Source organism: Equus asinus, chromosome 14 (assembly GCF_041296235.1).
Source record: "Equus asinus isolate D_3611 breed Donkey chromosome 14, EquAss-T2T_v2, whole genome shotgun sequence".
Taxonomy (NCBI): Eukaryota; Metazoa; Chordata; class Mammalia; order Perissodactyla; family Equidae; genus Equus; species Equus asinus.
The window spans coordinates 30,993,903-31,017,792 of record NC_091803.1 but is presented as its reverse complement, the minus strand read 5'-3'; the positions used below and the strand labels follow the sequence as shown (position 1 = coordinate 31,017,792).

General features: G+C 41.6%; 1 pseudogene; it reads right to left on the bottom strand.

Moving 5' to 3' along the window:
* Window positions 1-516: 516 nt before the first annotated feature.
* LOC106839009 (acyl-coenzyme A synthetase ACSM2B, mitochondrial-like) overlaps window positions 517-23,890 on the bottom strand; it is a 74,966-nt pseudogene continuing 51,592 nt past the window's right edge.

Below are 23,890 nucleotides of genomic sequence, written 5' to 3'. Positions count from 1 at the left end.
GGTGAAAGGATCTGAGAGACAGTGAGTTCTCTCTTGTAGGGGGAGGCCAGAGGGGACTCCAATGGAGTGCAAATCACAGGATAATCTGAGTAAAGAGGGAGAAAACCAGCTAAGCTCTCTACCGTCTGTCTCCCTCCAAATTTTCCCCCAGTTGTTGTTGGAAGGATTCACAAAAAATTGACATCATTTACTTCTAGGGAGGAGAACTGTGATGGAAGTAGGGGGTGGTTTTTATTGGATACCCTTTAATAGCTTTCAGAACATCTTTCAGGTATTACCTGAACATTAAATAATAAAATTAAAATGATAAAACATCAAAGCTTCTTTCACCTCTGTAGCGCCCTTTCTGCATGACAGGTTTCAGATATCACGTTCTCTCATCTTCTGTGCAGCTTACTGGGATATCGGGACCTGCCAAACCAGTTGCAGGATGGACTCTATCCAGCTCAAAGCCCCAGGGGTCTCTGTTTGTCTTATCCCACCATCCTCTTCTTTTTAGAGCACTCGGACCTTGGAAGGACCAAAAAAAGTCATGACTCCATCAAAAAGCTGGATCTTAGTTTCCATAAATACCCTGCTCTTCCAAGCAAATGCCCTTTCTTTGCACACTCCTCCCCCTATCTCTCCTTCTGTGGGCAGACTGGCTTTCTAGGTGGGCTGAAGTTTTACTTAAGGGTAACAAAAATTAAATAAGAGGTTACTTCTGATCAGAACTCACACAGCTGGGTTGCTGTGCCCAGCCTGACTGCACCTTTGCTTGCTGAGGCAGCATTCATTCTCTGGGCTCCACCTCTGCCCTTCACACATGTACCTCTCAAACATCAATCCCTGCCTGGTGGTTTACCTGAATCCTATGAGGTGCTTCCTCACACATGAACTCCATGAATCTCTACTGCATCCTTGTGGTGATGTTGGATCCCTCCCAATTTTCAGATGAGGAGACTGAGGTTCAGAGTGGGCAGGGCACTCCACTAACAGAATCAGAACTCCACCTCGCAGCCTTTAGCTCTACAAGTTAGCTACACTCCCCATTCATCCTTGGCTACTTCCTTTTAAGTAAGATGACACTACTTGCACTTCCTTTTGAGTTTTCATTTTGGTCCCATCCCTACCCTTCTCCTCTGTAACTTTGTTCCATTCTTACTTGAATGTTTCTCAAACATCAGTCATTCATGCCTCACCTTCATTTTCTTTTTCTTTTTCTTTTTTGCTATAAATAGGCACTATTGCCTCTAGTCTTATTTACTCAATATTTTCCTTTACATTGATCCTCTCAAAAAATTAAATAAAAACCAAAAAATATATCAATCCAAATGAAACTCTGTACTACTACTATCGTTAAGAAATTAATTCTATCTGCCACAACAGAACTAAAAAGAAATACAAAGAAAGCACATATTGTTATTGTTATTAAATCCCATTTGGATATAGTTCCTGCCAAATATTTGAGACTAGTGTGTTCTGTTTTTGTTAAAAAGAGGAATTAAGGTTTTATCAATTGTTTATTTCTATGATAATGTCGTCTAACAAACAATCCTCAAATCTCAATGGCTTACAGCAACACACATTTATTTCTCACAAGTCACCAGGCTGTCTTGGAGGCTCAGTTTCAGGCTGTGGGTTGGGGTATGTCTGCCCTACAAGTCTTTCACTCTGAGACCAGTGGCTATCTAGGGCATGCTCTTCTCATGGTGAATGGCAGATGAACCAAAAATCAAGGCAAACCATGAAAGCACATATAAAACCTCTGCTTGCATCATGCTCGCTTGTATTCCATTGACCAAAGCAAGCTACACCACCAAGCTCAACCTCATGGAGCAGAGAACTGTATTCCTCCCTGGAGTACAGGTGGAGAGGGATGAGTAGAGAGTGAATATTTGCTGAATCACGAATAAACTCCACCACAAAGGAGTGGAAGACACAGAAGGAGCAAACTGAAACTTTCTAACTGACTTAATTCAAGAGAACTGGAAAGGACTTAACCCAACTGTAATGCATGTCCTAGTGGTGAGCTCACTCTGATTCTGAACAAAATCAGGGTTCTTTTAGCAAGGAACAAGATGGTGTGGAGGTGGTGGTGATGAATGGCCACTGGTCAAGTGTATTTGTCTGCTAAGGCTGTTATAACAAAATACTACACACCAGGGGGTTTTAACCAACAGAAATTAATTTTCTCCAAGTTCTGGAGGCTGGAAGTCCAAGATCAAGGTGCTGGCAGTGTTGGTTTCCTCTTGGCTTGCATATGGCCATCCTCTTGCAGCCTCTTCATATGATTGACCCTCTGTGCACACACCCCTAGTGTCTCTCTGTGTGTCTAATCTCCTCTTCTTATCAGGACACCATGATATTGGATTAGGGCCCACCCTAATGGCCTCATTTTAACTTAATCATCTCTTTAAATGCCCTATCTTCAAATATAGTCACATTTTGAGGTCCTGGGAGTTAGGGCTTCAACATATGAAATTTGGGGGACACAATTCAGTCCATGACCATAGGAGAAAAGCAATGTTTGTCACACATGTTCAAGTCCCTCCCTCCTTCAAAAATTGTTTCCTTGATTCTATATCTTTTCTTCTATTCCTTCCCCTTCCAATTAATGTTTATTAAAAAGAGTAGACTACATTAGCTGTTTCCATTGCTGTCCATCCCTCACTAATAATCCACAGCCATCAGTTTTCTACTCTTAATTACTCTATTGAATTTTTTTGGAAACAAGTTCTCTAATGTTCTTGCTGCCAAATACAATGGATTCTTGGCCATTCTTGTCAATGATAATCAATTCTTGAATTGCTCTCTTTCATCTTTCTGTTATCACACCCTGCCTTTTCTGAGTCTTCTTTCTCAACATTGTCCATGGAATTCTCTTCCTCTTTCTTCTCTTTAAATATTATTGTACTTCAAGGACTCATCCTCAGCCAACAATTCCTCTCATTCCATATGCACTCTGTCCATCTCTCTCTCTCTCTCTTTCTCTCAATAACTTACTAAACCACATTTAAAATCTTGACCTCTCCCCTGAATTCACACTTAAATATCCAACTGATTACTAAATATATGCTAACCTTGGTCAGAGAGGGTGATGTCAGCATCATGGCTGACTGAGCTCTCCCTGTAAACTCTCCCTTTTAAGATACAATGAAAACGACATTCATATTCCAACAGAGAACATCCACACAACACAAAAGACATCTGAGAGACCCATGCAGCCATGTGGCAGAAATGTAGGAGCTGGAGCCTCCTCCAAGGAAGTGGAAAGAGGTAAGAGAATTCTTCTCTTCCTCCCCAAAGGGCAGTAACCCAGGCATTGCATATAGCTCTGAGAGAAAAGGGAGAGGGGAGGCCCTCCACGGGAACACCAGTGCTCTCCAAGGTCCCTCACAGCCCAGGGTAAAGCCCCACACAGAGGTCACTAGCTATTGTGGAGATGTCTTCATTAAGCTAACACTCCAAGAGAACATATAGTGAGGTCAGAGTGAGAAGCCCCTGAGATCATGCAAGAGAAAGAAATTGCCTCTCCCCCAACCCTCTGTGCCCATTCAACACACAGGAGCTGTGCTGCAGATTATGATGGGCTCAGAATACACATCTCTTGACCCCCACCCAGTGGCGGCAGGTGGAAGTGGTGATCAAATACTACCGCAATGAGGAAACACAAATCCATGCTGTCTAGCAGTATGAAAAAATATTAAATCTCCAGACCCAAAGGAAAATGACAAGTACCCAGAAATCAATTCTGAATGCACATAAATCTGTAATCTAAATCACAGAGAATTCAAAATAGCTATCATAAAAAACTCAACAAGTTACAAGAAAATGCAGATAGAAGTTCTAGGAATTCAGGACCTACTTCATAAAAGAGATTGAAACTATAAAAAAAAAAACCAGAAATATTGGAGATGAAAAACACAATAAATGAGATTAAGAAAAACATTGATTCCCTGAACAATAGAGCTGATATTATGGAGGAGTGAATCGGGAATCTTGAGGACAGAAATATAGAAATGCTTCCGATGGAGGAGGAAAGAGTACTAAGACTAAAAAAGAATGAAGAAATTCTCTGAGAAATATCCGGCTCAATTAGGAAATGTACCATAAGAATTATAGGTATTACAGAGGGAGAAGAGAAGGAGAATGGAGCAGAAAGCTTGTTCAAAGAAATAATGTCTGAGAACTTCCAAAACCTAGGGAAGGAGCTGGAAATACAAGTGAAAAAAAGCAACAGATCTCCTAACTATAACAATGTAAAAAGACCTTTTCCAAGGCATATAGAAGTAAAGCCGGCAAAAGTAAATGACAAGGAAAAAATATTAAGGGCAGCAAGGCAGAAGAAAAGAACTTCAAAGGAACCCCTATCAGGCTTTCAGTGCATTTCTCAGCAGAAATCTTACAGGCTAGGAGAGAGTGGAATGATACATTCAAAATTCTGAAAGACAAAATCTTACAGCCAAAAATACTCTATCCATCAAAATATCCTTCAGATATGATGGAGAAATAAAAACTTCCCCAGATAAACAAAAGCTAAGGAAGTGCATCACCACAAGACCCCCACACACAATAAATCCCCAAGAAGGCCCTTATACCTGAAAAAAAAAATAAAGGAGTTACAAAGTCCTGAGTCAGGAGATAAACAGGTAGACAAAATGAGAAAATTGTAGTTATCCATCAGAACAGGTTAGCAAACACTCAAGTATAACGTTAAAGGTAAAGGTAAGAAAGACACCACAAATAAATATAATCTTTTCATTTTAACCACAAACTCACAATACAAGATGGCATAAGATGTGACAAAAACAACTTAGGAGAGGAAGAGGGAAGGGATGGAATCAGCTTAGTCTAAGGAAATAAGGGGTTATCAGAAAATGGACTATCTTATTTATGAGACTATTCATACAAACCTTATGGTAACCACTAAACAAATAAGTAAAACAGAGATACATAATAAATAAGAAGAAAATCAGCACAGAAAACTACCTAATAGAATGGGTGGTTTGAATTACACAGGACAAGAAACAAAGGAAATGCAGGAGAACTGGAAAATGAGTGATAAAATGGCAGCATTAAGCCCTCATATATCAATAATCACTCTAAATGTAAACGGACTGAATTCTCTAGTAAAAAGACACAGAGTTGTGGGATGGATCAAAAACAAGATCCAACAATATGCTGTCTCCAAGAAACACATTCAGCTCCAATGACAAACACAGGCTCAGAGTGAAAGGATGGAAGATGATACTACAAGCTAATGGCAAACAAAAGAAAGCAGATGTTGCCATACTTACATCAAACAAAATAGACTTCAAGATAAAACAGTTAAAGAAAGAGACAAAGAGGGGTAATATGTAATGATAAAAGTGACACTCCACCAAGAAGACATAACACTTATAGATATCTATGCATGCAACGCAGGAGCACCAAAGTACATAAGCAACTATTAACAAACCTAAAAGGAGATATTAACAACAACAAAATGATAGTAGGGGACCTCAACACTCCACTCACATCAATGGATAGATCATCCACACAGAAAGTCAAGAAGGAAACAGTGGAATTAAGTGAAAAACTAGACCAGATGGACTTAATAGATACACATAGAACACTCCATCCAAAAACAGCAGGTTACACATTCTTCTCAAGTGCACATGGAACATTCTCAAGGATAGACCATATGCTGGGAAACAAGGCAGACCTCAGTAAATTTAAGAAGATCGAAATAATAACAAGCATCTTTTCCAACCACAATGCTACAAAACTAGAAATTAATTACAAGAAAAAAGCTGAGAAAGGGACAAAGATGTGGAGACTAAACAACATGCTACTGAACAACCAATGTGTCATTGAAGAAATTAAAGGAGAAATCAAAAAATATCTGGAGACAAATGAAAATGAAAACATACCATACTAACTCATATAAGATGCAGCAAAAGTGGTCCTAAGAGGGAAATTCATTGCAATACAGACTCATCTTAACAAACAAGAAAAATCCTAAGTAAGCAACCTCAACCACACCTAAGAGAATTGGAAAAGAAGAACAAACAAAGCCCAAAGTCAGCATAAGGAGGGAAATAATAAAAATTAGAGCAGAAGTAAATGAAAATGAAACAAAAAAGATAGTAGAAATGATCAATGAAACAAAGAGCTGGTTCTTTATGAAAATAAACAAAATTGGCAAAGCCTTAGACAGACTCACAAAGAAAAAAAGATAGAAAGCTCAAATAAATAAAATTAGACATGAAAGAGAGGAAACTGCAACAGATACCACAGAAATACAAAAGATTATAAGAGAATACTATGAAAAACTATATGCCAATAAATTGGACTATCTAGAAGAAATGGATAAATTCTTAGATTCATACAACCTCCCAAAGCTGAATCAAGAAGAAATAGAGAATATGAATAGATCAATCACAAGTAAAGAGATTGAAACAGTAATCAAAAACCTCCCAAAAAATAGAACTCTAGGACCAGACAGCTTCCCTGGAGAATTCCACCAAACATTCAAAGAAGAGTTAATACCTATCCTTCTCAAACTATTCCAAAAAATTGAGGAAAACGGAACACTTCCCAACACATTCTACAAGGCCAACACCACCTTGATACCAAAGCCTGACAAGGAAAACTACAGGCCAATATCATTGATGAACATAGACGCAAAAATCCTCAACAAAATATTGGCAACCCAAATACAGCAATACATCAAAAAGATCATACACCATGATCAAGTGGGATTTATACCAGGGACACAGGGATGGTTCCACATCCACAAATCAATCAATGTGATGCACCACATTAACAAAAGGAGGAATAAAAACCACATGATCATCTCAATAGACACAGAGAAAGCATTTGACAAGATCCAACATCCATTTATGATAATAACTCTTAAAAAAATGAGTATGGAAGGAAATTACCTCAACATAATATGGCCATATATGACAAACCCTCAGCCAACATCATACTCAATGGGGAAAAACTAAGCGTCATCCCTCTGAGAACAGGTACAAGACAAAGGTGCCAACTTTCACCACTCTTATTTGACATAGTACTGGAGGTTTTGGCCAGAGCAATTAGGCAAGGAAAACAAATAAAAGGAATCCAAATAGGAAATGAAGAAGAGAAACTCTCAGTGTTTGCAGATGACATGATTTTATATATAGAAAACCTTAAAGAGTCAATTGCAAAACTATTAGAAATAATCAACAACTACAGTAAAGTTGCAGGGTACAAATTCAACTTTAAAAAATCAGTTGCTTTTCTATACTCTAATAAAAAACTAACAGAAAGAGAACTCCAGAACACAATTCCATTTACAATCGCAACAAAAAGAATAAAATATCTAGGAATATTTAACCAAGGAGGTGAAAGACCTATACAGTGAAAATGATAAGACATTACTGAAAGAAATCAATGATGACATAAAGAAATGGAAAGATATTCCATGCACATGGATGAGAAGACTAAACATAGTTAAAATGTCCATACTACCCAAAGCAATCTACAGATTTGATGTAATCCCAATGAGAATCCTAATGACATGGAATTAGAACAAAGACTCCTAAAATTCACATAGGGCAACAAATACCCTGAATAGCTAAAGAAATCCTGAGAAAAAAGAACAAAGCTGTAGGCCTCACAAACCCTGACTTCAAAATGTACTACAAAGCTATAGTAATCAAAACAGCATGGTACTGGTACAGAAACAGGCACACAGCTCAGTGGAACAGAATTGAAAGCCCAGAAATAAAACCACAACTAATCTTCTACAAAGGTGCTAAGAAGATACAATGGAAAAAAGAAAGTCTCTTCAATAAATGGTGTTGGGAAAACTGGATAGCCACATGCAAAAGAATGAAAGTAGACCATTATCTTTCACCATACGCAAAAATAAACTCAAAGTGGACCAATGACCTGAAAGTAAGACCCAAAACCATAAAACTTCTAGAAGAAAATATAGGTGGTACACTCTTTGACATTGGTCTTAAAAGGATCTTTTCTAATACCATGTCCTCTAGGACAATGAAAGCAAAAGAAAAAATAAACAAGCGGGACTTCATCAGACTAAAGAGCTTCTGCAAGTCAAAGGAAACCAGGATCAACACAAAAAGACAACCCATCAATTTGGAGAAAATATTTGCAACTCTATATATGACAAGGGTTTAATCTCCATAATATATAAAGAACTCACACAAATCAACAAAAAAAACACCAAACAACCTGATCAAAACATGGGCAGAGGATATGAATAGACATTTCTCCAAAGAAGATATACAGATGACCAGTAGGCACATGAAAAGATGTTCAACATCACTAATCATTGGGGAAATGCAAATCAAAACTACACTAAGATATCACCTTACATCTGTTAAAATGTCTATAATCACCAAGACAAAAAATAACAAATGTTGGAGAGGTTGTAGAGAAAAGGGAACCCATGTACACTGCTTATGGGAATGCAAACTGATGCAGCCACTATGGAAAACACTACAGAGATTTCCCCAAAAGTAAAAATAGAAATACCATATGACCCAGCTATCCCACTATTAGGTATTTATCCAAAGAAAATGAAATCAACCATTCAAAGAGACTTATGCACCCTATGTTCACTGCAGCATTATTCACTATAGCTAAGACATGGAAGCAACCCAAGTTCCCATTGACTGATGATTGGATAACAAACATGTGGTGTATATATACAATGGAATACTACTCAGCCATAAAAGAAGATGAAATCATCCCATTCACAACAACATGGATGGACTTTAAGGGTATTATGTTAAGTGAAATAAACCAGACAGAGAAAGACAAACATCATATGATTTCACTCATACGTGGAAGATAAACAAATACACAGACAAAGAGAACAGTTCAGTGGTTACCAGGGAGAAAGGGGCTGGGGGGTAGGCACAAAGCACGAAGGGGAACACTTACATGGTGATAGACAAATAATAATATATAACTGAAATTTCACAATGTTGTAAACTATTACTTCAATAAAATAAATAAATACATGCTAACCTTGATATTCCATAGATAACATAGATAAATTAACATGACCACAACTGGATTCAATGTTCCTCCCTCCAAATATGTTCCTCTCAGAAAATATTATAACCACCTACCCCAGTTTACCTGATCAAAAAAAACCTGAGACATCATCCTTCAGTGCCGCCTTTCCCTTAACCCCATCTACATAATTTAGTTGCTAAGTCATCAAGTTCCGGGGAGAAGGAATTCTTTTAAGTATTTCTCAATTTCTCCTGTAATACATTTGCCACTCAGCTACCAAGGTAATCGCTTAGAAATGCATTGTTGACTGAGTTCGTTACTCTCCAGATGAAGTCCAAACTCCCTATCATGTGATATAATGACCACCCCTCTGTCATTTCACAACTTGAACCTGATGTTGAAATAATAGTGAATGTCAGCTGAGGTGACTCCCCGTCTCCAGGGTAAGTTCCTCCTTTTATGTGTGGATAATTGCAGCCAGCCTGGGACTTTAATAGACTAGAAAGGCTTTTACCAGACAAGGACACGAAGGACGAGGTGGTCTATCTTTACCTCATCCTGAAAAAGACAAGAGAAGGTTATTTAACTGTAGTCACAGTAAGCAAACCTTTCAGCCAGTCTGAAAGGTACTGGCTGAATATCGTGATTGCTTTTACAAGCCATTTGGAGAAGGGGATGGAGCAGAGAAGAGCCAGATCCTTTTCTTTGGGTAGGTCATAGACCTCCCCTAAAGGTATGGGTTCCCAACACCAATCATTCCTGAGCCTGGAGAAAGTAAGGAGAGTGTGGACTGGGCACTGAGTAAAGGCATATGACTAAAAACAGTCTCGCTATAGGATAAAGATAGCAGTGAAAGTGTCAGGATGAGCAATCTGCTAGATTTTAAATTCTTGGAAGCCCTCAGTTAAATGATACTCCCTTAAACATTGATAAGTCCAGATTGTGAAAAACAAAGTATTCCTATTTGATTAGCAGATTGCATTTCTCTACTAGGCCAAACAAAACTCTGGCATATTTAGTGGACTCCAGGAGGAGTATATCACAGTATCTCCACATTCTAGTGGATGTTTTAAAAGACGGCTGTAAGAGAAGTGTTTTGTCAAGGGCCAGAAGAGCAGGAAAGCAGATTGAAGGGGTGCACGGGCATGGTAGGCAGACAGGCGTATGTGGGAACCTGACGCTGTGTGACTTTGGGGAATATCACGTAATCTTTTCAAGTCTTGGTTTCCTCCTCGTCAAGGAGGAAAAATAATAGTACGTGAATCAAAGGGTGACTGTAGACATTAAGCAGGATATACATATACACGTGTTTTTTTGGCACAGTGCCTGATACATGGTACGCACTTGGTAAGTGATGGCTATTATTATTACCATTGTTGTTATTATTACTCAGTATTCTTAAGAAGAGTCATAGACCCTCAGAGATCCTTTGCTGTCTTCTCCAGCTCACTTGAATCTGCTAGGAAGTTTCACCTTCTGTCTCTGAGTTGTGGTGAAGCCCTAATGGTCCTCACCCCCCTGTGTCTCCTGGACTCCTGGCTTGGGATCCCAGAGGCCCCAAGAACTGAGTCTGTGTTTTGTTTTTCACCAATTGCCACTCTCTCCTTCTTTGTTTTCCCCAAAGACAACCCTCAGGGTCTTGACTGAAAAATGATTTTATTACTTGATTCTAGGAAGACTAGACACCACCACACACATGAGCCATGGGGGAAGGGACACCTTTTGGAGGTGCTCACACAGTTCTCACAGCTATGACCTGAGGTCTGTAGATGCCACACTGAGATGAAACATGACAGGATTTATAAAATGCCTAGCACAGTGTCTGGCACATGGCAAATGTGCAATTAATGGTGGTTCCCCTTCTCTGGTCAGGGTCACCCTAAGGTTTGGTGTGACTTGAGGATGATGACACTCTCCCAACCACATACACAAGCCTCTCTGTATGGAGGTCTTGTCTCAGGGGTGAGATAGGGTGCCCTGGCCTTTCATTTTTAAGATCCAGTTTTCTGCTTGAATCTGTTGATCCAGTGCTGCCAAGTCCAGCTAGGCAGCCAGCCAAAGGGGTGGACAGAATTAATAGACAGAACACAATCTACATTATTCAATGGGACAGGGGACCATCAGCCTCAAGGACTGAAGTGAGGTCCCTCGGACTGCCACATATTTATTTGCGGGTAAAGAATTTCAAGCAAGTACAATAGCCAGAACTCATTCCTGCAGGGACATGCAAGCCAAAGTCCAAAGATTCTATTCTTCATCCCCCTGAAGCACACCAGCCCATCCCAGGTTAATCCCTTGGGGAGTATTTTAAGAACAATCAGCAAGGTATGCAGACGGCATTCCGTTCCTGCAATGGCTGGCGTTCCTAAGCCCCTTGCCTTCATGCTTGATAAAATATCCCCTTCCGGCCTTTGATTCCAAGGCACAAACAATCTGGTATCAGCCTAGGCTTAAAGCCTAGAAAGAATGCTGCTATGATCTCCTGCAGCAATCCAGCTCTTTCTTTTCTTTTATCTCTTTTCTTCCTTCCTCCCTCCTTGCCTCCCTCCCTTCCTTCCTTCCTCCCATCCTCCCTTGTGTTTCTTTCCCTCTCTCCAATTCTTTCTATCTTTCCTCCCTCCCTCCAATCCACCTTCCCTCACTCCTTCTTTTCTTTCTTAGTTGCTCTTTCTTGCTGTTTTAATCCTTCTCTCTCATTTTTCTTGCCTTTTTCTATGTTACCCTCTCCTTTCTGATGAGGATTATTTTAGACTGGTTACTTTTAAAAACTGCAGATGGTAAGGAGACTCCGAGGAGTAGAATTTACTTACCCTTTGTTAAGAGACATTTACATTGTAAAGGAAATCTCCATCTGTAAAGGTGTCTCCCTCTCTGTACCAGGAAGAAGGGGGGATGACCTTATCTCTAGAAACTCTTAATCAATGCCAAAGGCAAGGACTTCAATCTGCATCTTGTTTACTGTACTTGTGTGGTAATCTCCCATGATTGACTCCCCCTCCATCCCCAACATCCTCATTTATCTTTAGCTAAAAATAATATTTAAGGTGGTGGCTTCAGCCATTTACTTAATCTGTTTTGAGTCTTATCTAAAAATTATAGGACCACTCAATAACCAGACCCCACCTGCACTGATACCATTTTAACAACTATTTTTACATATTCTTTCCTTTGTCTTGTAAAGAGATAATTCACTTATCTATGCCTTAAATTTAGCCCTACCCTCAACCCACGTTTGCAGCAGCTCTTTACTGCCCATGGGTCCTGACCCCATGCAGCAGCTCTGACTGCCCATGGGTCCTGTCCCCATGCTATTCCACACTATTCTCTGAATAAAAGAGCACTACTGCCAGACCTTGAGAGTCCAAGAAATCTTTCTTTCAACTCCTCAGCTTGCTGACCCTGCATCACTTTCCTCTCTCTCTCTCATTCCCTCCTTTTCTCCTTTCAACATCTAACATGGAAAGATTTTGAGGTCATAACCAAGGAAAGACAAAAATCATATACATGTCTTATCATAAATAGTCTCATATCCCCAGAGGAAGACAGAAGACCCAAAGGGGAATGGAAGGGGAAGAAGGGCAGGATACAAAGGAAAGGCCCCTGCAGGCCTCACTGAGCCCCAGCTCACCTGGATCTCTTCCACTCGTTGTCATTAGATTTTCCCTGTGACTGTCTTGGGCAGGTCCAAGATAAACTCCATGTGTTGGGAAAATCAGTCCAGGGTGAACTGTCCATGACCCCAAAGAGGTTGGAATTTTCAAAGGAAAAATACGGTGAGGGGAAGCTCTTGAGTCTAGAGGCTCCAGGTGAGTGAGAAGTGAGCGTAGAAAACTCCCAGGGCAACCCCCTGGGCAATAAGAAGCTTCAGAAAGTCCTCTGGGACAAGGACAAGAGAAGAATGGCTAGAACTGGACATAAAGGTCAGTCAACTGATCTCTGACATTCTCTAGGACAGGGAAGAAGCAGTACGGTGAACACAACATGACATGTTAGACACCTGAGCTTTGACATCAGACTCCCTGGGCTCTAGTCTTTCCTCTACCACTTGCCTGGCTTTGATAAGGTCACTTGGCTTTTATGAGACTCAGTTTCCTCACTGAGTAAGCTGAAGGATAACAACAACTTTGTTGAGTTGTTGTGAGGACAAAATGAGATTTCAAGGCTACATTCTTAGCATGGGGTAAACAACCAAAAATATTAGCTGTGGTTATTAATCTGGACCAGAGAGAACAGACAACTAAGAGTTAGGAAGCCTGGTTTTTAATTCCATCTCAGTCATTTCCTGTTGCTGTGTCCTTGGCAAAACTATAAAATCTCTCCAACTTCACTTTTCTCACCTGTGAAAAGGAACGTTTGACATAGAGGACTCCGCCATCTTCAATATTCCTGAATCCTAATATAGCGATGATAAGGACAATTCATTGAGGCTTCGCATTATATGGTTCAGCTCGTCAGAGCATTGGTTTAGGAGTCAGATGGTCTTGGGTTTAATAAAACATAATAACAATAGGGATACTGATATGAGAAAAGTATCTTCTTAGCAGCTGACGTTGGAATCCTTCATCAGGCAAGACTGACTTTATTGAGGAAGCAGTTTGTTAAAATCACAGTGGGGTAGAGCAGGGTTTGGCAAACTATAGCCTGTGGGCAAAATCCAGCCCTCCTCTTGTTTTTGTAAGTAAAGGTTTATTGAAACACAGCCATGCCTATTCATTTATAATTGTGTCTAGCTGCTTTTACACTACCAGGACAGGGTTGAGTAGGTGTAACAAAGACAGTATAACATAACATATATTATTATTTGGCCCCTAGAGTATAGATAGAGGGTAGAAGGAAGCCACAGGGGAGATCCAGGTTTAATCCTGAGAAGAAAGCTACTCTACATATCATGAAGAACATGAGATCAACAATACAAAGAGATTTATGCACCCCTATCTTCATTGCAGCATTATTCACAATAGCCAAGATGTGGAAGCAACCCAAGTGCCCATCAACTGCTGAATGGATAAAGAAAATGTGGTAAATATATACAATGGAACACTACTCAGCCATAAAAAACACAAAATCATCCCATTTGCAACAACATGGATGGACCTTGAGGGCATTATGTTAAGAGAAATAAGCCAGACAGAGAAAGACAAACACTGTATTATTTCACTCATATGTGAAAGATAAACAAACACATGGATAAGGAGAACAGATTAATGGTTGCCAGAGGGGAAGAGGGTGGGGGGAAGGTGAAACGGGTAAAGGGGCACATACGTATGGTGATAGACAAAAAGTAGACTATTAGAGGTGAGCAAGATACTAGTCTATATAGAAATTGATATATAATAATGTACACCTGAAATTACACAATGTTATAAACCAATATGACCTCAATTAGATAGATAGATAGATAGATAGATAGATAGATAGATAGATAGATAAAGGAGCAGAAGAGTATGGTCTCTGCAAGGAGGGAGGAGGGGGAACGAACCTGCTGCCCAGGGCATTCTAGAGGAGAGACTTGTAAAAAAGAGACACGTCTATTGAATAATACATTGTTATACTGTGTGATAGGACCCCTTCTCTGGATCCCCCCAAATATTCAGTTACAACTCAAAATTCTGATGATGTTTGGTGTTATTGGATTTCTAGTCTACTTTTAAAATACTTACTAAATGCTTATTATGTGTCAGTCACTCTTCTAAGCACCTTATGCCTTACAAATATCAACTCTTCTTCTCAACAACCTGTGAAAGAGTAACATCATTATCCCCATTTTACAGATAAGGAAACTGCGGTACAGAGAGATTCTTGAATAAGTAAGTGGCAAGATGGATTTTGAATGCAACAGTCTGATTCCACAGACTGTGCCACACTGCCTCTCTATCAGTTTAAGGCTGAAATTCTGTGTGGTGGACTCTTTAATGTGCTTAGATCCCCCCGGAGGAACAAAAGGCTTACGCCCACACTGCCAGACCTCTTTGCGGAGTGCACAGCTAAGGAGAGCTGTCTCTCCCAGGGCCATGCCCCCTTCCTAGGGCAGCCTGCATCCATGCCTGACCAACATGTGGCTATAAAGGCCCACCCCTTACCCCATCCATCCCTTTAGGAAACTCTGAAAGGTGGTTCTAGCTTCAGAACGCTCCATGGGATTGGCTGAGGCCTCCATTGAAACCACATCATCGTGCAACTTGACCTGCCCAATCCCATTCCCTTCCTGTCCATCTCCTTCCCCAGGTGTTGATGCCAAAGCACTCCCTAACAAACTTCTTGCAGGTTAATCTCCTTCCCAGAGTCTGCTTCTCAGAAAAGCTGCCTATAACAATTAGCCTGTGCTGACAAAGCGTCAGTGAGCATCCAGGTTACATAGAATCTGGGGGCTTTAGGCTTAATGTGATTGCTCTCATCATCTACCCCAGACTCAAAAAGAGAAAATGTTTTTCTTTCCCTGGTGCAAGCTCCCATTTTGTACCCAGCTCCAAAAACTGGGTCCTTCTTCTGTGTCAACCTCCACGCTTTAGTGTTAACCTCCATGCTCTGCCCCAGAGTGACAACAGATATAGCAGATTCTATGCTTTTTGCCTTTTCTGGTAGGAGCACTTCCAGTTTCCTGGAGGGAGCCACCCCTCCCTCACTCAGTCCATGTCAAGGGTGTAGCGCAGCTCTCTCTCCCATCCTTCCTGCACTTGCTCCGGGGGTGATCACATGACCCAGAACTGGCCAATCAGAATGTCCCTGGCTACAGGCATTGGTTTGAGATGGACACATGACCTGAATTTGTCCATAGAGAATCGACTTGAAGACTTTTGCTGATGCCTGTGGGGAAAAAGATGCTCTTTTTCTACTGGGATTTGCTAGGCTGCTAAAAATGTATGTTTAGAGCTTCTGGAGGCCATTAAAAAGGGAGAGCATTTCAAGAAATGAAGCCAATACAGAAAGAAGGAGAGTCAAGGGTTGAAAGAGACATCCCTGGTCACATCATTTGAATGCCTGTTACAAGCCATGACTGAAGCTTCACCTACTCCTGGGACTTAACAATTGTGTGAGCAATAAACTTCAAGCTGGATTTCTGTCACTTGCAACTGAGAGAATCCTGAATACTATAGCAAGACCTTGGTGCAGAGAGTGGGACTGTAGGCCAGGTATTGGCTAGAACTTGTTCCCATGGAAGCATCTGACTTTCAGTTCAGAGTGAGTTAAAGGCTAAGGACAATTTTCAGGCATCTGGACAGTTGCTGGATTGTTTTTTTGGGCTTTCTTGGTCATAGTCAGGTGGAACTTTGTACTTAGAGGCCTCATCCTCAGCCTGGAGGAGAGAAATACAAGAGGAAAACCATCCCTCCTTCCTCAAGTTTGGGAAGGATGGGAGCCCAGAAGCCTCACCTTCCTCAGATACTTGTATGGGGCTGTCACTGACTTCACATGGGACATGGGTCATGGGACAGAAACTGTGGGGCCAGAACCACAAATGCCTTCAGTACCTGCAGTGAGGATGAGGGCCAAGAGAGAAGGGATCAGGGGATGTCGTCATCTCCTGGGATAATGCAAAATCAGTGTTAAGAATTCCACCACAGCCACCGCCTGTATATCCCCTCAATTACTCCTCCAGATATCCAGGGCAGTAGAAAAGGAGAAATTGAGGATAATAATGACCAAGATTCCAACTCTCTCTCAAGTGGCATATTGGATGGGCAGGTAGGACTGTAGATGGAGACCAGGCTCACCTCATATCCCCAGGACAATAGAGACCGATGGAGAGAAGCTAGATACAAGAGAAGAGAGGAAAATAAAGACTGGGGACTATGAGCCCAAATGATTTACTTAACCTCTCCGATCTACAGTTTGCACATCTATAAAATGGAGATCCAATTGTCATACTTACTTTATGGGAAATGAAATGAATTCATATATAGCATAGCTTAGTACAGTGCTTGGCACACAGGGTTTTCTCAGTAGAAGATCCCCCTTCAGGCCCCGTTTGCCTAGTTGCTCCTATGATTTCCATGGGTGATATGTCCCACACCTGCCAGAGGTTTGACATTGTCAGCTTCCTACAGAAATGTTCTTGGGCATTGACCCACACCTCTGCACCTTAACTTTTCCCTATACACACACCACGCTCTATTAGACTCTATCTGGACCTATTTCTATAACCCTGGCATTATGGGGGGGAGTCTTTCTTCTTATTGTAAACCCCATGGCTCAGGGGCTCTATATCTTGGCTCAAATTCCTCCTCATTTCTCTGGTCAGGGATTGGATTCTGATTCAAATACCAAACAGCAGTGGAATCTATTTAGCCCCATAATAATAGAGGTTATGTGGTGCTTCTATGTGCCAGGCCTTATTCCAAGCACTTTACAAATATGAACACATTTAATCCTCACAACAGACCCTCATCTTACAGATGAGAAACTGAGGCTCAGAGAGGCTAAGTAACTTGCCCAAGGTCACACAGCTGATAACTGACAGGGCTAAGATTTGGACCCAGGCTGTCCAGCCCCCAGAGTCCATGCTCTTAACTGCCCTTGTTTCCCAAATCTGCAGACCCCCAGGCTGCTGCTCCCCCATCATCTCTCCTTGGATAGGGTCTGGGCTACTGACTACTGCTGTCTCCACCACAGTGTGGTTGCTCCATCAGTGCATTCTCCACCTCTGAGGGTCCAATCTGGTATCTGTAGAAGAACCTGTCCTTCAGAGAAGGCTGGACACTCAACCTCTAGGCCAGCCCCAAAGTCTAGAACCAGCCAGAATAAAGATCCAGGTTACCCTTCCCAGCCCAGAAGCCAAGCTCACCCGCTGGAGTTAATGATATCATCTGCCCCCCCCACCCCGCCCCCCATGAACTGGAAATATCCATCTTCATCCTTGATTCCCCGGTCTCCCAGGAGCCAAAAATCTCCTTGGGTGTTGGCCACTGTCTTCTCAGGATTGTCCTGGTGACCACAGAAAGACAGAGTCATTGTTCCTGCAAAGCCTAAATCCTCTGCCCCAGGGCTGCCATGAACAGAGGGCAGGTTGTGCATTTTACAACTGGAACAACTAAACATGGCAGGCTTGCCCTGAATCTGTCAATCTCAGTCCCCAGATGGAAGTGGACCTTCCTTCTTTATTTCAGCTATTCCACTAGGGTCTCTTACCTGCTCCCCAGGGTTTAGTCTGATGGACAATATTGATGCATTCATTCATCCAAGATCTAGGGCATTTTCCCCAACTGATTCAATGGTCATCCTAACCCCAACTCCACTCCATGACACTGATCAAGGGCACCAAAGTTTATTAGACATTTTTCTTGGCTCCTTTGTTAAATTTGAAAGTTCTAGAGATACATCAGCAAGCCCCTAGTGCCCTGGCCAATGTGCATATTTCTACAATGCCCAGGCCCCTCTATTCAGCTGAGGCACTTGTTCATGAGCAGTGAGAAGGTTTGAGGTTTTCTTCTTGTTAGTGCATCTTTATGTCAAGTGTTTGTTCAACTGTTGAGGTGTGGGATCCAGATTAAGTGTTCAGTCACTGGTTAAAAGGCAGAATAGGGTATTCACAGCCTAGCCCCTTCATTTGGATAATAGGGGTATTGAAGATTAGAGAGATCAAGAGGCTTGTTCAAGGCCAAACAAATTTTACAGATGGCAGAGCTGAGACCAGAAGTCAAATCTCTTGACCACCAACCTGACTCTTTCTCCTGGTCACCATGCAACCCCTGCTGGCATTAACTTTGCAGGCTTGAGTCAACACATCAACTCCCGAGTCTGTTTCCTCATCTGTCGAATAGGGAGAATCCCATGCCTTAGCTATCTCACTGGCATGTGAGATTATAGTGGGAGAGTGCACAGGAAATGCTTGAAGAAGTACACAGTGTGGCTGTGCCCTCTTCTCTGAGGCTCGATTTTCCTCATCTGTACAACAGAAGTTATAATTTCCATTAAGAACAAGAACAGCAATTCTTCTATTTAACGCACTCTTACATAGCACTGTTCTAAGTGTTTCCCAAATATTAATGCGTTTAGATATCGGTCATAATGCCAAAAGATAACATAATACATATTTCACAGGTGAGGAAACAACGGCATGAGAGATCAGCAACTTGCCCAAGATCACACGGTAAATAGTGGAGCGGGGTTTTGAACTCAAGCAATTTGTCTCCAAGAACCTCGTAGGGTCATTGGGAGGGTTAGATGAGTTTAATGTATGTGAAGTGCTTTAGGATAGTGCTTAACACATAGTAAACACTCAACAAATGGTAGCAATGATTATTATTTAATTTATTATTTAATGTGTTTGGGGCTTGGGTGAGTCGTACGACTCACAAGTCAGATGAGTCTAGCTTCACCATCCTCACCTGTAAAATGAGGCAGTTAGACTCAAGAATCATCTATTTCTAATGTTGAAAGGTCTGAAGACAAAAATGCCTCCAACTATATGGTGCAGTCAGTGTAGTGTCTAGCATGGCTCTAAAGGAAATCAGTGGCATAGAGCAGAGGAGATATTTGGGGGTGGGGGCAGGGCTGCCCTTGGAAAAACACTGCTGTACATAATTGAGAGGCAATAAGCTTTCTGGTATGAAACAGTTCTTGAGGGTGGAAAGGGCTGTCCAGAGAAAGATGATTCTTCAAATGGGATCTTAGTGACAGGCTAAGAGTAGCAGGGTTGAATGGCCAATCGTTTCTCTTGGCAAAGCACCCATTCTTGGACACTGGATCCCTCCCCTCCTGGTCCCTATGTCTTGCCAGTGCCTCTTGGGAAGTTCACAACTTTGGGAACCCTCGCTTCCTTCTTAGAACCCCCTATCGCCACCAGGGCACAGATGGAGGAGCGTGGGTTCCTCATCACGTAGCCAGAGAAGATGCCTATAGACCTCATAAGTTTGACCCTGATGCCCAAGTCTCCTTCTGCACCAGTGGGCAGGATGTTGCCCTTGTCATCTACAACCTGGAGGAAGAAGCAGATTGGAAGAATCATCTACATAACAGGAAATGGCTTGAATGGCAACATGGAAGAGCTGAGTTGGTCAAGTGGAAGACCCTTTTGCTCTAGTGCTCGCTGAAAACAAGAACCAGAAACCAAGGGAAGACAAGAGTTTTAAACCTAGATCTCCAATCCATCAGGCTGGGATAGTTTAAGAGAAGCCTCTTATTGAGACTGGACCAGAGGGGCTTGGGAAGATTCTTCTGGCCTTAGGAGTTCAGGAAATATAATAGCCTCCCATTATCTTTGAGGCCCATGGACTTGGATACCAGATAGATCAAAACTCAAATTATGACTCTGCTGCCTTACTAGCTGTCTTTGAGCTACTTAAGCTCTATATCTCAGGGCCTTCGTCTGTAAAACAGATAATGACAGCTTATTTCACAGGATTGCACAAGAATGAGATAAGATACTTTAAAAAATGGATCTGTAAATGGTTATCATAGTCACAGATGGGAGAGCAGACAATTACATACAACACTGAATAGAGTATAAATTGTTACCCTTTAGATACATGCACCCACACATAGAACCATAGATACACATATGCACATTCTATTTCTTGGAATTTAACCCAAAGAAATAACGGAAAGGAGCAAAATTTTAGCTACAGCACATTCATTGCAATGTTGTTTTTACTAGTGAAAAATTTGGAAATCATCTATTGACCAATAAAAGGTGTAAAGAGTGGTGGAGCCATACTACCTACTATGTAGTCATTAAAAATTCTGCCGTAGATTGGTGTTAAATGAACTGGAAAGATGGTCACTCAAGATTGTTCAATGATAAAAGTAAGTTACAAAATGGTATGTTAAGACTCACCCCTATTTTTTTAAATGTATACATTTATATAACTAATGAAGCTATACATTTATATAACTAGCTATTCAAAGTACTTTTCTCTGGATGATAAGAATATGAATAATTTTCTCTTTTCCTTTCTGTCTTCCTTCCTCCCTTTCTCCCTCCCTCTTTTTTAAATATTATTTTAATATCTTTACTTTCTATTATTTTTCCTCAGTGAGCAATTTAATAAATAAATCAATGAAAAACTGATGTTTTCCCTCCCTCCTTAGTGCCCCTAACAAACCTGCACATCGTAATGGGGAGTGGTGGTTCCCAGGTAGCCAGGTTTGACTTTCATTGTCTTGGAAACTCTGCAAGTGAGTCCCTGTGGAAAGTTGTGGACAGATCAGCAAACTTCACAGTCATGGGACACAGAGAAAGGAAAGAAAGCTTCAGCAGAGCAGGTCCTGACACAGTCCTGAAGTTGCCTCTCATTTGGTGGCTCCCTCCCTCCCCTTTTCTTGGCTCTCCCCTTACTGGAACCCCATTCTAGGGGGTGCCTTAAAGTAGAAAGCAATTTGATTGACCACTCCCCAGGGAAGAGGAACTAACAACCACATTATAATCTCTTCAGAGGGAGCCATACTTTAATAAGGGACCACGGACACCAAAAGTCCCTTAAAATAATATGGGATTAAATTATCTCCCATAAGAGGACCAGCTCTGCTTGGATCCTGAAATGAATTCTAAGGAGATGCTGCTGTCCAAAGGAGCAGTCCCTAAACATGGCCTCCTCTGAACAGCTGGAAGCCCTTGCCACGACTCCACTGTCCTTCCCCACATTTACCGAGTTCTTCCACATCACAGCCCTACTGTGAGCCTTCTCAGGAGTTCTGCCAGGGGACACACTAGCCATAGAAGGATGTTAGGTAAAAGAGTGGAGAGCAGGAGGCGAGAAGTACTGAGTCCCAAGAAGAAGCACTGGGGAAAGGAGTTGGGGGAAAGGATTACCCGGGCTGTTTGGGTAAGTGGCACAATGTAGAGCAATATGAGTCCACGCCATGCTCACGGGGCCCCAAGAGTTCCAAGAAGGTATCTCAGCAGGTGAGGTGGGGTCCTAGTGTGTTCCTTTCCTCACTTCTCACTTCAATCTGAGCAGCTTAGTACAGTGCCTGCTTGTTTGATAAACTCAGGTCTCTTCAAAAATGTTACACCATTACAGGGGACTTTCCTGACCATCGTATCTGAAATACCAGCCCCTCATCCAACCTCACCCCATCTTACCTGTTTAACTTTTCTTCATAGAACTTCTCACCCATCATATATTTATTAATGTCTCCAACTCCCTCTAGAATGTTATCTCCATGAGAGCAGGAGCTTTGATTTTTTTGTTTCTGCTGAATTGTCAATACCTATCTCATAGTATGTGCTCAATAAATATTTACTGAATAAGTGCATGATAAATGGTGGCTCATATTTTTACTATCAAAGAGCCATTTGAAGTCCACCACATTCACCAGCTCATGGTTGTCCCAGGAGCAAGTATCATTTCTGTCTGGCCACAGAATTCTTGGATGTCCAGTCCTGTCTGGGCCCTCCACTTCTCCAATGTGTCTGGAAGGAGGGTCTCCCCTCTGCTTAAGCAGTTCTGTAGATGTGGGAGCTTGTACCTGAAAAAGAGAAGAGAGGTAATTGTTCCCCTTAAGCCTCCTTAGAACTGAGCTCTGCCCAGGCCTAGAGCTGGATTCTGGGGGCTTTGACAATAAAATTGGCTTCATCTGGCTACCTATGCTCAGAGGGTCAGATAGATGAGCAAGTGTGTACGAGGGGGAGGCAGGAGGATGGACCAATAGACCAGAGGCTCTCACCAACCCCCAAAGTCCCATCACCTGGAAAGATCCTGTTGAATCAACATCCGGTGAACACTGGGGGCTCCTACCACATTGCTGACTGGGTAGCTGGACAGTGCCTGGAAGAAGAGAGCCAGCTGACACTGCCCATCAGGTCAGATGCCAAACTAACTGGCATGCACAGTGGTTATCAGCATGGGCTATGGAGGTGGACTCTGGATTTAAATCCTAGCTTCTTTAGTGTGTCTATTTCAGTCCAAATGAGCCCAAATTCTCATGCATCCTCAAGTCAAAAATGACAGGGAAGTAACCACCTATAATTATAAAGAAAAGATCCAGGACTAATTTGGAATCTTTTTGTCAAATCCTGGCAGCCCATTCCCATCAATTTAATGACTTGCCCCCATAAACTCTCCTCTAGAATTACGTAAACCCCCAATCACCAAGAAAGAGATCAACTGTTGTTGCAAATCAGCTGTGTGCTCTTGGTTAAGTCCCTTAACCTCCTGGGACTAGCTTTATAACAGATTAATTCCAGCCCTATTGTCCCCAAGGGACACAATTCAGGTAGAAAAGTGCTTTGAAAAGTTAAAAGCACCTATAGACAATTCAGAAGAAGCACTACTAAAAAATAGCCAGTACTGAATACTTGCCAGGCCTTGTGCTATCTCATTTAATTCTCACAATAACCTCATGGAGTTTGTATTATCAATCCCATCTTAAAGAGGGGAAAACTGTGACCCATATACTTAAGCAACTTGCCCCTGGTCACACAACCAGCAAGTAGTGTAACCAGCATTTGCAGTCTGTGCTCTTAACTGTTATGTAACACCACCTCCATCCCATGCTTTGCTTTGTGCAGAATTTATTACAAAAAATGGTTTAGGCAAAAATGTCCGGAAAAATGATTAACATTAGTACATCATGCCATTATTTCCTCTGAGTGCTTTTGATGAACTGGTATAAGCTACGAAAATCATCCCATTTCACTAGTTGCTTTGCCTTACAGGAAGTTCACCATGCAATTATCTATTTATTTGCTGTACTTCTCCTTACTCTCTTTAGTCCTCCCACCGCCCCAACATCTCCACTCTATATTTTCCTAATAGGCTGTATAATTTTACATTGTTTTCATGTTGTTCTTTTCTTCTATTTATGACACTTAAAAGCCACTTTAAATCCTCTTTTGGAAGGAGGCAAAGTAAGAATTTGTTTAAAACAGAGAATGACAGAATCATTTGAAGAGAATCTCCTGAGAGAATCCAACCATGCCTGACCTTTAAGGAGGCCATCCATGACT